Here is a 3,303-nt window from a genome sequence, read left to right on the forward strand (position 1 = left end):
GCCCTCTGCTCAGAGGTCAGACCTGCTCTGCCCCACACAGCCTTCCTTACCTTCTGTCTCACCCACCGGGCTCTTGTCTCTTAGCAACACCCGAGGTGTGCCCGGAAGCCTTTTCCATTCTCTGTGGGTGTCTCAAGCTTTGGCATCCTTTTTGTTAATTCTGGGGACAGTGCGGTGACCTTCCTGACTCTCAGTGTGCGGGTGTGTGTAATCTGGGTGATGTTGGTAAAAGATTCCTCAGGCTTCCTTCATTTCAAATAATTTTTCTTAGACCCTCTTGAGATCTTGCCTTTATCATGAAGCTGTTTCTAACTAATGCTTCTTGGTGTCTATCGGTTTATACCTAGAATATACACCATCACCAGAGATAGAGAAAACATACGCTAAATAGGGTGAGACAGGTGTACAAACAGCAGATATTTTCCTCTGCTGAGAAGCCTCTACTGTGGCGGCTCAGCTCCCTGAAGCAGCCCAGCCCCCCCCCCCCCCCCATCCCTAACCAGTCTTGCCTGCCCCTGACCAGCTGGTCTGAGGTCACTCCTTGATAGAACATTTGCCAACTACTCTTTATGGAGCTGGGCCCAATGCCAGGGACTTTGCATGAATTAACATTTTATGACCCCAACAATCCTCTGAGGTGGGAACTATTATTGTTCCCTTTTGTCCAGGTGGGGAGGCAGAGGTGGCACTAACGTGCCTGTTACCACATAGAAAGAAAGTGGTGTACCTCAGAGCCGAAACTCATCTGACCGACCACCCATTAGAGGGGATGGCTGGAGTTTCTGCCTCTGTGCTCCCGGCAGGCAAAGGCTGTGTAGTCTGCTTCTCAGTTGATGATTTCAACACGGGGATGGAGCTCTGGGTTTAATAATGACTGGGCAGGGTGATGGGATTCTGTAAACCCCACCTCTCAGTTACCTAGCAACAGCCAGGTATACCCCACCCCTCAATTACCCAGCAGTGGCCAGGTATGCTCCGCCCCAGTGACCTGACACTATAAAAGGAGCTGCTTGACCCCTCCTCTCTCTCTTGGCCTCTCCTGCCCTTGTGCTCTTGCAGCCTTGCTCTCCCATTTCCCTTCCCCCCTCTCTCCCACGTGCTCATGGCCGGCCTCTACTCCTCTACTTCTCTCTCTCTGCCTCTACCACCCTCTTAACTCTCCCATGACCTGAATAAACTCTATTCCGTACTATACTGTTGTGTGGCTGGTCCCTCAGGGAAGGGATTCCCAACATGGACCCCTCAGAGGCATCTCCCTTGCCCTCAGGCCTCGCCGCACCTCCATGGGCCATATGCCCCCCACTCTCTTCATCCTTCCCCTAACATTGGTGCCGTGACTCGGATCGTCATCCTTTCACAACATTGGTGCCCTGTGACTCTTCCTTTCAGTAACTTTTCCTTTCACAGGGGGTCTACCAGTATATGTATGTGATTCACATGTGTGCCTAGTGCCTTTAGAGGTCAGAAGCAGCTATCGGGTCCTCTAGAACTGGAGTTACAGGTGATTGTTAGCTGCCGTGTGGGTGATGGGACCGACCTGGGGTCCTTCTGTGAGAGTAACAAGGGTTTTTAACCATTCAGCCAATCCCACCCCCATTTTACCTTACTAGATAGCCCTGGCTGGCCTGGAGTTTGCTGTGTTGATGACCTGGCTTTGCCTATAGTGACTGTCCTGCCTCTGTGGCTGTTGCTGGAGTTACAGGCAGGTGTCACCACACTGAGCTTTTTGGCTCTGAGAGTCTGGCTGAGGGGCTCCCTAACTTCCCGTCCTCTGGTGCCAGTCTTCAGAGTTCTGGAACTACTGGCACGCCATCACAGGAGGTTTTCCAACACTTACAAGTTCATTTTAAATTTTTTAAAAAAATTTTATTTTTCATTTTGAGGAGCAGTGGTTAAGAGTGTTTGCTGCTCTTCCAGAGTACTTAAGCTCCGCGCTCAACTCAACCATTCTTAACTCCAGCTCAGGGGATCTATCGCCCTCTTCTGGCCTCTAGCGGTACTTCCCCACACATGACGCGCACACATGAATAAACATTAAATGTTAATAATAGAAAGGATACAGTAACGAAAATATTTTGCAGGATTCAGCAGGTAATAGCACTTACTGCTCTATAAAAAGGTTATAATTCGAATTTCAGAACCCATATCGGGAAGCTTACAATGTCTGTAACTCAAGATCTCAGAAATCTTAACGTCCCCTTCTGACCTCTGTGGGCGTTGAGAATGTGTTCAAACTCACTCTCTCTCTCTCTCTCTCTCTCTCTCTCTCTCTCTCTCTCTCTCTCTCTCTCTCAAAAAGTTTATCTTATTCTTTTTTTCATTTATTTTTTGAAAAAGTGCCATTGAATTGCTCCTGGCCATGAAGTATGTAACCCAGGCTAGCCTAAAACTTTTCATCCCACTGCCTTCCGAGTGCCAGGACTAAACGTGGGCATCCATCCATCCTCTATGAAACAGCCTTAGAGCGTGTCCTTCCCCGTGTCAGGGCTCAGACCCATGTGCCCTCATTTGCGGCTGCCCTTAATCACCAGTCCAGTTTCTATAATCCTTCAAAAGCTGGGAACCTGGGAGGCAATGCCTCGGGCCTTGCTGGGCAGGGAGGTGAAATTCACGCATCAACACACGAAAAGATGCCATGGGTTGTCCTAGAAACTGGATCCTAGTTAAGTGCCTGAAAAGTAATTATAAACTCCAGAATATCTTTCAGCTGAGCAGGTGGCTGGAAAATTAGAAATCTATTCCTGAGACTCCTTCTGCTTTCCAGAAAGGCTAAGGGTACATTTCAAGACAGGTGGCCTCAGTGGAGCGTATGCGCATGTCCGGGCATCCTAACATGGTGAGGGGCCCCGGGGACCTGAACCGCTAGTCTAGGGGTGAAGCTGGTGTTACTTAGCTCAGAGCGGAGGCAGCACAGCCCCCCCCTACCTCGCCTTGGGTTGCTAGGACACCAGAGCTGAGGGGACGCCAACTGATTTGCTAAACAATTTTTCTTCTAATTAAGAATAATTAGACAAAGGAGGAAAGGGTGTGTTTGGGTGGTGGTAGGGGTGGATTTAGAGCTTGGAGACCCTGAGGAGGAGTCATCCGGGCTTTGTGACTAAGGAGCCACCGGAACCTTGGCACCCGCCTCGTGGAGGGGCATAAACCACATTTATCAAGTGCCTGTCACCAGCCAGGCCTTGCCTTTGCTGCCTGGGGTGCACCATCAAGTCACAAGGCAGGGAGGGATGCTGGCTTGTCTTCCCAAGGCACCTCCATTGTTGGAACCCCGAGGGCTCTTTGGGTTGCCCAAACCTTTTCCAT

Source organism: Micromys minutus (genome assembly GCF_963924665.1).
Source record: "Micromys minutus genome assembly, chromosome: 9".
NCBI classification, from domain to species: domain Eukaryota; kingdom Metazoa; phylum Chordata; class Mammalia; order Rodentia; family Muridae; genus Micromys; species Micromys minutus.